The sequence below is a fragment of the Sarcophilus harrisii genome, chromosome 1, assembly GCF_902635505.1.
Source record: "Sarcophilus harrisii chromosome 1, mSarHar1.11, whole genome shotgun sequence".
NCBI classification, from domain to species: Eukaryota; Metazoa; Chordata; class Mammalia; order Dasyuromorphia; family Dasyuridae; genus Sarcophilus; species Sarcophilus harrisii.
Window position 1 is genome coordinate 539,760,447 of NC_045426.1, and position 13,099 is coordinate 539,773,545.

Consider the following 13,099-nt stretch of genomic DNA (forward strand, 5'->3'; position numbering starts at 1 on the left):
TCCTTCCTTTTCTGTTTATTCTACATGCTGAGGAAATTTGCTTTTACACATGAAAAATTAGTCGAAGAATAACAGCTAATGGTAGCTGAGAAGACAGATTAGAACAACCTTCCTTTCCTTCACAATGAACCCAAGCATGCAGAAACTGGACTGGTTTCATTTTGGGGTGGAAAAGGGGAGGAAATCCTGGCCTCTAAGGGAAGAGATTAAGTTTTTTTCCTCAAACCTTATGCTCATGAGACCCTTACAATGTTGTCCTAAGGATAGTTTACTTATTTGTGATTTGAGCTTATCTCAAGAATCTCTTTAAGAGGCAGAATAGAAAAGTATTTGATATACAATGGATATCAGATATGAAAAAGGTATTTGTTTACTACACATGAAAGAACTCAAAATATGATCTTTCATTAACACAAAGACAAAATAGCATTCAGATAAATGATAAATAGATGTAAGATAGACTAGATATTAGACAGATGGATGGATGAACACCTTACTATGTGCCAGGAACTTGCTAAATGTTGAGGCTACAATTAAAAGCAAAGAAAAACAGTCCCTGTCCTCAAGGAGCTCACATTCTAAGGGGGAAAGATAATACATAAAGGGAAGCCAGAAAGGGGTTAAGTTACATCTACAGTAACATGGGTGGAAATGTGCCAATAGCATGATGAAGCCTTGGCCTTTAAAGCCCTACAGGGATGGAATTCCATTCTCAAGAGAGAAAGGAGTGGAAATGATGGCCTAAGTAGAATCAGATGATTTGGCTGGACTAGTTCAGAAATTATGAAATTCAATAATTTAACTTTTTTACCACAGTTATATTTTCTGAGGATGTTGGTACTTAAACCTCAAGATATAAAATGGGATTACTGAATAGGCATTGTAAAATTTTGTCTTGGTTTTTTATTATTTCTCTCAAAGTCTTCTTTGTTGGGCAGCCAAACTAAGGATTAGCTTCTCTTGTTGGTATCCATTTCCATTGTAGAAATTTCTCCTATTACCATAAAGGTAAATTTCTACCTGATGGGCTCAAGTCTTCCAGAGTTCTCAGATTCATAAGGAAGCCTCTAGGCCTGGATATATAAATAGATATTCATCTTAGGCAAAGAAACAGAAATAAAAAGAAGCAACACAAAATTCAGATTCCAAGCTTTTCATTTCTGCTGAAGGTGGAAAGTAAGCCCTTTTCCACTACTTTTTTCAGATCTACTCAGGAGAGATACCAGGAAAATCTAAGGAAGAAAGCCAAGAATTGAGCTACTAACATTTTAAAAGGGCCATTTCTTCCTCCTTGATATACGATGAGAGCATTCCTTCCTAATATCAGAGTTTTAGACCCCTTCTATACAAAGCCAGTAATTTCACTGTCCTCAAAGTGCTAAGTGCAGTTTATCTGGGGTCAGTTAGAAACAGAAAGAGCAGCTCCAACTCTTCCATGGGTTGTCCCTTTTACACTAATCTATTGCTTCTTATCCAATAGAGTATTAGAAGCAACTGTGCAATAACCAAGAAGACAGTTGAACTTCACACTACCTGTAGTTTGTTTTATATCTGTCTTATTAATGCAATACCTGGAGCACAGCAAGCACTTAACACAAGGTTTAACACTGTTTCTTTCTTCTCATTATCCTTTTCTAGAAATGATCAGTTTTATAATACCAACTTTCTCTATAAGTTATGAGTTTTTAGAATCTTTTCAGTAAGAATTCAAACTTGCTGATCTTTTTTGCTGTTTTATCACCATTTATTATCACCACTGGTTTTGTCTGTTTCATGAATTTTCTTTAAAGCAGAGAAAAAGAGCAAGAAGATTTTTGTGAATGACTTTCTATAGCAAACCATAGACTCACAACTGAAATAAAGGAAGAGAGGATATAGGATCCACTGTGTTTATTGTTTATTGGTTTTAGGAGAACATTTTGATTTTTTTATTCATTAATTTGATTCATTAGTGCTAAATGAAACTTTGCCAGCTCCTCTCAGACCAAGCACCACCTATATATCCATTAAGACCTTATAAGAATCTATGATCAAAGCAATTATGGAGATAATTTTGAGCAACAACCATTAGCTTCATATCCACATCATGTGAGGTGTTAAACAGAAATAAATATTCTCATATAAATTATTCATTGGTGGTATACATTCTGAACAAAGGAAGGATTCTTTATTGTTGACAAGATTCTCCAAATATGTTTTATTTTAGATGACATTACACAAATGATGTCAAGCTTTGGACTACTACAAAATTTCCTCTGTGAAATCTACATGTGAAAAGGATCCATACACAATAAAAAAGAATGTGAAAAGCAGCCAGATGGAAAGCCCATGTATTAATATTAGCAGCAGTAGTAATGATAATAGTTATTTTTAGATAGTACTTATAGTTAACTCATCTGAGTTGGGTATTAGGTCCATAGACCTAATGTACATCTTTGATAGATGGATAATAAGCTAGTCGCAGAATCAAATAATAAAAAGAAGTGATCAGGCTGTCATATTAGAAAAATGCATAAGATCTTAAGTAACATGCAGTACCAAATGGCTTGCTATACTTCAGAAGTCCATCTCTTTAACAACAATGTTCTCTCAGGGATCTTATATAGATACAAAACATGGAATATAATCTTAAAGCTACAATTACCATGGCCTAAAAAGGCTTTATACAGATGCATAGCACTTACACACAGTTCTCAGGAAGTGAAGCAGAAGACATTATCAGGGATTATTTATCTAGGAAAGGAGGTGAGAAGACATGTGATAAGAATGAGAAGCAACAGATAGACAACTTATATATTATACTGGGACCCGGGCGTTATGGAAATAATAGAAAGTTTTCTAGCACATTGGGTAGATCTTTATGTAGAATTCATGGGGGAAACTGGATAATATTTATATAGAGCAAGAAGGTATAGAGGGGTTTTGATCTACATTCAGTTAGAAACAGAATCAGAATGTGAGAGACAGAAAGTACTTAGAAATCTGTTTTACAGATGAGAAAACTGTTTAGATGAAATAATTTGCCTAAGCTTACATAAAACCTGAAGCAAAATGCACATGCAAACCCAGGATGCAAACCCAAGTCTCCTGACTCATAATCCAAATCTCCTTTTATTTGACCTCTGAAGGAAGGATATGTATCTTGATGGATTTTTTAAAGTGTCAATATGATCATTATCCAGTTTTCTTTACTATTATGATATAATATACTATACTAGTCTAGTGGAGAGTGAAAAAAAAGGTAATGAACTTCAATCAATTAAGCTTCCCCTTCCCCCACTCCATTTACTTGATGAAATTACAAGTAAAGAGAAGTGTTGAAGTAAAAGATCTTTGTAGTTTGTTGTTCCTTTAAGAGGTATAAAAAAGATCTTCCTTCAGTCTGATGGAATTACAAGAAGATTAGCCATTGACTGCTATAGGAGGAGCTATATACATTGAATTGAGGGCTGGGCTTGGAGTCAGGAAAACTCATCTTCCTGAGTTCAAACCTGGCCGTTGAAATTTACCAGCTCTATGATTCTGGGCAAGTCACTTCATCTTATTCACCTCAGTTTCCCCATCTGTAAAATGAGCTGAAGAAAGAAATGGAAAACCACTCCAGTATCTTTGCCAAGAAAATCCCATGATCAAAAAATGATTGTACAACATCAAAAACAACACCACATTAGCTAAAGAATCTATCATATTTTGGGGTAGCCCTTAAAAAGTGAGGTAGTTTTCCACCTACTACACAATTTCTGAAGAGTTAGTTGAGGGCATCCCCTCTGACAGTCAAGAAGAGAGCCAGTTATAGAAAAAGAACCCTGCTCTTCAAAGGTTTGTTTTTGTCCATTCCCCTTTTCTTATTGGGCATGGTGGAGGGAGGGTAGAGTAGAGAGAGAAGGAAAGAAAAATGAAAATGATATAAGAAGAGAAAGGACATCTGAGTCCTGTAGCATTAGAGACATGAGTTACCTTGGTCACTTATGTGCATTAAAGGTATGCCTCTCCATTAACATATACACTTCAGAACTTTACTGTTCATATTTTGGCATTTCAGTGAATATCTTTGCTTTAAGCTAATTATATCAATTATTTGACTATTAAAAATTAATATATTCAAGGTCTATAGATAGGCACTTTAAATCCAGGCAATCATCCTCCACAGTACTCAACCTATGAGTAACAGTTGGTGGGGAAGGGTATCCTGAAGGTGATACTACATTTTTTTAATATCATATATTACTATTAATACTGAATTTCCATATATTAGGACATAAAGACCTCAAAATTAAATGTAGAAAGGCAAAAATAGTAAATGCATTCTTTTCAGATCACAATGCATTAAAAACTGCATTCAACAGAAAGCTAGGGATAAATAGACTAAATAATCTTATTCTAAAGAATGATTGGGTGAAACAGCAAATCATAGACACTATTAATAATTTCACCCAAAAGAATGACAACAATGAGACAACATACCAAAATTTGTGGGATGCAGCCAAAGCGGTAGTAAGGGGAAATTTTATATCTTTAGAAGCTTACTTGAATAAAATAGAGAAAGAAAAGATCAATGAATTGGGCTTGCAACTTAAAAAGCTAGAAAAAGAGCAAATTAAAAACCCCCAATCAAATACTAAACTTGAAATTCTAAAATTAAAAGAAGAAATTGATAAAATTGAATTAATAAATAAAACTGAGTAGGTTTTATAAAAAAACAATAAAATAGATAAACCTTTGGTAAATCTGATTAGAAAAAGGAAAGAGGAAAATCAAATTGTTAGTCTTAAAAATGAAAAGGGAGAACTTTCCACCAATGAAGAGGAAATCAGAAGAATAATTAGGAGTTATTTTGCCCAACTTTATGCCAATAAATTTGGTAACCTAGTTGAAATGGATGATTACCTTCAAAAATAAGGCTTCTCAGATTAACAGAGGAGGAAGTAAATTGTTTAAATAGTCCCATTTTAGAAAAAGAAATAGAACAAGCTATTAATCAACTCCCTAAGAAAAAATCCCCAGGATCAGATGGATTTACATGTGAATTCTACCAAACATTTAAAGAAAAATTAACTACAATGTTATATAAACTATTTGAAAAAATAGGGAATGAAGAACTCTTACCAAATTCCTTTTATGACACAGATATGGTACTGATACCTAAACTATGCAGATTGAAAACAGAGAAAGAAAATTTTAGACCAATCTCCCTAATGAATATTGATGCAAAAATCTTAAATAAAATATTAGCAAGATGATTACAGAAAATCATCCCCAGGATAATATAACATGACTAAGTACGATTCATACCAGGAATGCAGGGGTGGGTAAATATTAGGAAAACTATTAGCATAATTGACCATATCAATAACAAAATTAACCAAAACCATATGATCAACTCAATAGATGTAGAAAAAGCATTTGATAAAATCAAACATCCATTCCTATTAAAAACACTTGACAGTGTAGCAATAAATGGACTTTTCCTTAAAATAATCAGTAACATCTATTTAAAACCATCAATAAGCATCATATGTAATGGGGATAAACTGGAACCATTTCCAATAAGATCAGAAGTGAAACACGGTTGCCCATTACTATTCAATATTGTATTAGAAATGCTAGATTCGGCAATAAGAGTTGAGAAAGAGATTAAAGGAATTAGAGTGGATTATGAGGAAACCAAATTATTACTCTTTGCAGATGATATGATGGTATACTTAGACAACCTCAAAGATTCTACTAAAAAACTATTAGAAATAATCCACATCTTTAGCAAAGTTGCAGGATACAAAATAAACCATAAGTCATCAGCATTCTTATATATCACTAACAAAATCCAACTGTCAGAGTTATCAAGAGAAATTCCATTTAAAGTCACTGCTGATGTATAAAATATTTGGGAATCTATCTGCCAAGGGAAAGTCAGGAACTATATGAGCAAAACTACAAAACACTTTACTCACAAATGAAGTTAGATCTAACCAATTGGAAAAATATTAAGTGTTCTTGGATAGGTCGAGCAAATATAATAAAGATGACAATACTACCTAAATTAATCTATTTTATTTAGTGCTATACCAATCAGACTCCCAAAAAACTATTTTAATGATCTAGAAAAAATAACAACAAAATTCATCTGGAAGAACAAAAGATCAAGAATTTAAAATTAAAATTTAAAATTTAAAAATTTCAACAAAGTTCACATGGAAAAACAAAAGGTCAAGAATTTCAAGGGAACTAATGAAAAAAAATCAAATGAAGGAAGCCTAGTTGTACCAGATCTAAAACTATATTATAAAGCAGCAGTTACCAAAACCATTTGGTATTGGCTAAGAAATAGACTAGTTGTTCAGTGGAATAGGTTAGGTTCAAAGGACAAAATAGTCAATAACTTTAATAACCTAGTATTTGACAAACCCAAAGACCCCAGCTTTGGGGATAAGAATTCACAGTTTGACATAAACTGTTAGGAAAATTGGAAATTAGTATGGTAGAAACTAGGCATTGACCCACACTTAACACCATACACCAAGATAAAGTCAAAATGGGTTCATGATTTAGGCATAAAGAATGAAATTATAAATAAATTAGAAAAATATAAGATAGTTTACCTCCCAGATTTGTGGAGGAGGAAGGAATTTGTGACCAAAGAAGAACTAGAGATCATTATTGATCACAAAATAGAAAATTTTGATTATATCAAATTGAAAACCTTTTGTACAAACAAAACTAATGCAGACAAGATTAGAAGGGAAACAATAAACTGGGAAAGCATTTTTACAGTCAAAGGTTCTGATAAAGGCCTCATCTCCAAAATATATAGAGAATTGACTCTAATTTATAAGAAATCAAGCCATTTTCCAATTAATAAATAGTCAAAGGATATGAACAGACAATTTTCAGAGGAAGAAATTGAAACTATTTCTAACCATATGAAAAGATGCTCCAAACCATTATTAATCAGAGAAATGCAATTAAGACAACTCTGAGATACCACTACACACCTCTCAGATTGACTAGGATGACAGGAAAAGATAATGCCAAATGTTGGAGGGGATGTGGGAAAATTGGGACACTGATACATTGTTGGTGGAATTGTGAATACATCCAGCCATTCTGGAGAGCGATTTAGAGCTATGCTCAAAATGTTATCAAACTGTGCATATCCTTTGATCCATCAGTGTTACTACTGGGCTTATATCCCAAAGAGATTTTAAAGAAGGGTAAGGGACCTGTATGTACAAAAATGTTTGTGAAAGCCCTCTTTGTAGTGGCTAGAAACTAGAAATTGAGTGGATGCCCATCAATTGGAGAATGGCTGAATAAATTGTGGTATATGAATGTTATGGAATATTATTGTTCTGTAAGAAATGACCAGCAGGATGATTTCAGAAAGGCCTGGAGAGATTTACATGAACTGATGCTGAGTGAAATGAACAAGACCAAGAGATCATTATATACTTCAACAACAATACTATATGATGATCAATTCTGATGTATGTGGCTCTCTTCAACAATGAGATGAACCGAATCAGTTCCATTTGTTCAATAATGAATAGAACCAGCTACACCTAGCAAAAGAACTCTGGGAAACCTAGCAAAAGAACTCTGGGAAATGAGTGTGAACCACTACATAGCATTTCCAATCCCTGTTTTTGTCCACTTGCATTTTTGGTTTCCTTCACAGGTTAGTAGTCCGATTCTTCTTGTGCAACAAAATAACTATATGGATATATATACATATATTGTATTTAATATATACTTTAACATATTTAACATGTATTGGTCTATCTGCCATCTGGAAGAGAGGTGGGGGGAAGGAAGGGGAAAATTGGAACAAAAGGTTTTGCAAGGGTCAATGTTGAAAAATTACCCATGCATATATCTTGTAAATAAAAAGCTATTTAAAAAATCTTTAAAAAATAAAATAAAATATTAGCAAGAGAATTATATCAATATGCTAAATGGATCAAATACTATAAACGATAGAATTTATACCAGGAATGTAGAACAATTCCAATATTAGGAAAATTATCAGCATAATTGATGATATTTTAACATATTTAATATATTGGACTATCTGCCATCTAGGGGAGGAACTGAGGGGAATGAGGGGAAAATTTGAAACAGGTTTTGCAAGGGTCAATGTTGAAAAATTACTCATGCATATGTTTTGTAAATAAAAAGCTTTAATTAATAAAAAATAAAATAATAAAAAAATGAATTTCCTAACAATATATTTATTTTGGTCAGAATTATGTCTAGGTGAACATGAAATTTATTTGACTTTTAATACAAGTTGGAATTTTCATACTTAAAAAAAAAACTTCCCTTGACATTGGTATCTGCTTTCCCAAAAGATAATTGGACAAGTGAAAATCCTTTTTATTTTCAGGACCTATGAATTGATCTAATGGTAGAAAGCACATGAACAATCATCAACCCTTTCTGCCATTCTATTATCTTAATTAGTTGAAAATCATATTTCCTATTCACATACCAAAAAAATGAGGTAAGATCTTATAATATTCCCCTGTCTTCACACCACGTACTAGATTTCAGTTTTAACTGATTCTATTAATTGTTCCCTCTTCCTCCCCAAGTTTTATTCACCTCTTCCTTTTCATTTGGAGAATGCTAGCAACATTTTCATTGGCAATAACCATAGGTTTTCCATGAGCCAAGCAATTTTGTTTAGAAAAACTTAAATGCAAATGTGCTAATGTATTAGACATTAGTACTGTGAGGAAAGATGAAATGTCAAATTGTATCTTTAATATCTACTCTTAAGTATAGTCCTTGGGCCCAAAAATCTGAAACTTTGACTGATATACATTGATTATTGAGCTTAGAGGAAATTGACTTATCAGAGGGGGATCATAGCATGAATCCAAGAAGACCTGAGTTCAAGTCTAGCTACATATTTGATGTGACTCTGGACAAATCATTTAACAATTCAATCCTCTAGGCAATTCTATAAGAATTGTACCATTAGAAAAAAAGCCAATCTGAATTTGAGTTTCTACACCCAGGAGTTCTCTATACACACATTCCATGATCATAGGAATACTAACCCTAAGAAGATATTTCTCATTACCTGGTTACATCCAAAGAATTACTTTACAATTAGTAACCAATGCTACTGCTATCACTGCAAAGCTTCTCAATACTTTTGCTTGTGAATAAATGAATAATAAATCCCTTGGTGCTGTTTGAAGATTGTTGGGATAAAGAATGTGAATGGAATATGATAGACTTGGTCAGCTGGAAAAATAGGCATGAATTATATATGTCAAGTTATCAGAAATAGGAGAATTCATTTCAGAGAGATACAGCTCTTCCAAGTCTGAGGACGTGACTTTCCTGAGGATTTTTTCCCTCCCTATTGACGTAGCAATCTGTGGGTGATTGTGCCCATTTGTGTCAAGATGAGGGACAGAGAAGATAAAATGTTCCTATTGCTTGGCTTTTTTCAATTACTTATTTTGTTCCTTCACAAATCCCTACTCCAATGCCTCATAGTGAGACACATATAGCCTTTGGTCTGCAGTGGCTATGTCAATACAATGTAGTCCTTGACTGATTCTATCATTGTGGAATATTTTGATTACAGTTTTAAAAACAGGAGGAACCTGTTATTGAGGCACAGAGAGGTGAATCACTAGTGGGTTCATTACTTCATGATAAATTATTTGATCATGGAAATTTATAAAACCAAAAAATGTATAAAATGGTCTTAAGTCTTGTGTGTCCCCCCCTTCTGCTCCTAATGTTAGCAGAATGTCAGAAAAGAAGTTAAAAAGTTCAAAGGATGATATCCTCCTATGGATTTCCTTCTAATCTCTGGCACTCTGTGCTACCTCCATTTTCACTAAGCCCTTTTACAACCTTGCAATTTCCTAGCACCTATGAATGTTCACACATTGCTACCATACATCATACTGTTCTCTGATGTCAAGATTCCATCATTCATTGGAATTTGGTTGAAGTTTTTCTCACTGAAAAGGTGTTTCTCTGCTATTCATTCATTCATTAGGGGCATCTAGGTGATACAGTGCATGCACAGAGAACTGGGCCTGAAGTCAAGAAAAACTGACCTCAAATCCAGGAAAAGTATGACTCTGTGCAAGTCACTCAACTATGCCTCAGTTTCTTCGTCTTTAAGATGGTAAAAAAAAATAATAGCATCTACTTCCCAGGGTTATTGTGAAGATCAGATAATAATAGTATTTATATAATGCTTAGCAAGGTGCCTTGCACATGGTGAGCTCTATATAAATGTTAGCTATTATTCCTTCATTCTTTCATTGTGCTAGGCCTGTTTGGTCTTGGGACAGATTAAAAATCATTATGACAGCCTCTGTCTTCATGAAACCTATAAACAAAAAAGTTCTCTTCTTTGAGAGACAAATATCATATTTGTTAACATAACCTGTTTCCTTGGAAGATTACTCCTTCACTTAAAAAATCTAAATCTTTCTCCCTGCTAGTAGATACTACCACTATGTATTTGGATCTGTTATGAAAATAGTAGGCTAATTTTTACATGAGGGAGTATTAAATATTAAATATTACTCAAAAAACCCCAGCAGAATTTATGTTGTTCACTATACCATCAATATTTGTTTTTTTCTATTGAGCTGTTCTCTAATATTTGTCCTTTACAGATTTTCCTCCCATTTTGAGCCATCTTTGTGTGTTTTTAGAATTTGTGTAGATTTGCCATTGTCTTTGGTTTCTTGCTAAAGTGCTTAAAGTAGCGACAATTTTAAATACTAATAAATAACTGATTAATATTTTTTGGTTGCGGGGAAAGGTATCATTAGATTTTTTTCCTCTGGGCTTAAAAAAAAAGAAACCAAGGTCACCATACTTAGAGAAGTTTTTCAGCCAGGCATTTTTATCATACCTTTGACTTAGTGGGTCTAAAAAACCTATCACTAATAGACACAATGAAGATGCATAAAAGATAAACAGGGTGATTTTTCCTCCTTGCTTGTTTTTAAATCTCCTGCTCTAAATAATATTGGCCCATATATCAAAAATGACACTGATTATACTTCTCTCATCTAAGTTAGATCAAAGAATGCCTTAACTTCACCCAGTTTTAAGGAAGCACACTCCACAGCCTCAGGTCAGATATTCATTCCTTATCTCAATTAACATTAGCTCAAAAAGAAATTTCCTTCATATTTTGCAGCAATTCTTACTGCCACCATTTATAAAGTTTACTTTTAATTTTCTAGCAAGCTTAGCACCCATAAAAAAGGGATGAATTCTACTCAGGTGATCCATCAATCCACAATGTACTGATAGTTGTTTTCTGCCTCTAAGAAGAAGCACCTTAACTCAGAACAGTGCTGAGATCACTGTTAACTGCACCAACAAGATTGTCTGCTGTGAGTTTGCCACTTCAGAGTTATCAGTGAAGTGGAAAAGCCAGAGCATTATTTACATGGGAGTGCTGCCTTTCTCTCTGGGCACCATTATCTCCTCTTTGCAGTTCTCCATTGGCCCAAGACCTCTCAAAGGCTGGAACATTTGGAGATGGTGAGAGGACAGTTGCAGCTAGGTGACAGTTAGAAGAAGAGGGAGAAGACTGAGTCACTCATTCTCCATTCATGATTAACTGGCTATTGGATTGTCTTTTCAAGGACTCTCAAATAGTCCCAGGAGCCAGTATTTCCAGTTATAGCACTAATGAGAGTGGTCTTCATGGGACATATCATAGGCATTTGTGGACTCTACTAGAATCATCATGTTTAAATTAGGATAAAGAAATGACTACTGTTCATGCTTTTTAGAGCCAGCATTTTTATCTTATAATAAATGACTATACTCTGAATTTGGAGCTCTAGAAGTTAAATTTATGACTATGAACAATTCCTTTGTGAATTACTGAATTTACCAGAGGATTTTTATTCTTAATTTATTAGCAAAAAATATAGCTTTGAATCAGCTATAAAGTGGACAGGTTCATACAAAATTACTAAGAACTAGGGAGAAAGATTCAAACAAAAATTCAAATGAGGCCTTATGGCACATATGAGCCATATGCTCCACTCTCAAGTATTATCAATTAGTTGTTTGGTTGTCTTGCCTTTTTTTACCTTAATGATCTTCCCTCTTACCATTTTAGAATAGAAGTTAGTTGAGGAAAAACTAGAAATCTTCAGGTCTAAAAAATGTACCAAAGTCATAGAGGTTTGGGGGGAGAAATGTGGGGGTCAGGGCACAGGTTGATATTTCTGTTCCCATGATCCAGGTACTGAATGACAGCAACAGCAATCAAGAAACTTGAAAATACACACACACACACACACACACACACACACACACACATCTCTCTTTGTCTCTTTAAATTTAGAACCAAGTTTTCCCTTCATCACTGAACCTCATTCTCTAGGCCTGTTTAGATAGATGCCATGATGCCATACTATATAATTGTATCCAGGCAATATGAGAAAGAGTCTCTTTAGTCTGATGTATTCCTCCAGCAATTTTGACAAAAATACAGAAGGTACATCTCTCATAGGGCTATATATTCACATTAGTCCTTTGATGAGCGGTATGAACCTTGGAGGGAGGACAGATACAATGAACTTCTGATTGGTATTCAGTTACTTGGTATATTGATCATTAAGAAATAATGAGAGTTGATACTCATTGGAAGAAGATTTGAATGTTTTATGTTCCCTGTTTTTGTTCATGTGTGTCCTTTTTGTCTTCACTAGTGTAGGAAATTTTAAAAACTGTTCCATAGCTAATAATATTGTTGAATTAAGTAGAAGCTAGATTCTGTTCTATGATTTTGGACCATTCACTTTTTTGTCAAATCGGTATGATAATCGCTGTCTATTTCACAGGGCTTTTGGAAAAATCAAATGAGATAATGCAAGTAAAAGATAGCCTTGGAAACTCTAAAGTGAAATTTAAATGTAAAGAATTGAATTTAGATTTTTTTGTTGTCATATCACACTTTAAAATTTTCAGGGTACTGAAGACTTCAGGTCTTTTTTACAAGTTACTTTCTTACCATATCTCTCATTTGTACTTCTGTGCATTTGAAAACTGAATCTACATTTAGATTCAAATTTCCGTGGTACTTATTGTT